Consider the following 230-nt stretch of genomic DNA (forward strand, 5'->3'; position numbering starts at 1 on the left):
GTGTGTATGTATATAAATAATGTATGTTTGTGTATACATAATTTCCATAGACTCCTAAGGTTCATCATGTACCATTTAACATGTTGTTGTTGTTGTTGTTGTTATGTGCCGTCGAATCGCCTGCGACTCATATAGACCCTATGTACAACAGCCCTAAACTCTGCTCTGTCCTGTGCCAATCGCACTGTCTCTGACACTCCCATCCCAATTATCCCAGTCACTGAATCAAT

This window comes from Elephantulus edwardii, unplaced genomic scaffold, assembly GCF_000299155.1.
Source record: "Elephantulus edwardii isolate Elephantulus edwardi_28Jun2011 unplaced genomic scaffold, EleEdw1.0 scaffold00031, whole genome shotgun sequence".
Taxonomy (NCBI): Eukaryota; Metazoa; Chordata; class Mammalia; order Macroscelidea; family Macroscelididae; genus Elephantulus; species Elephantulus edwardii.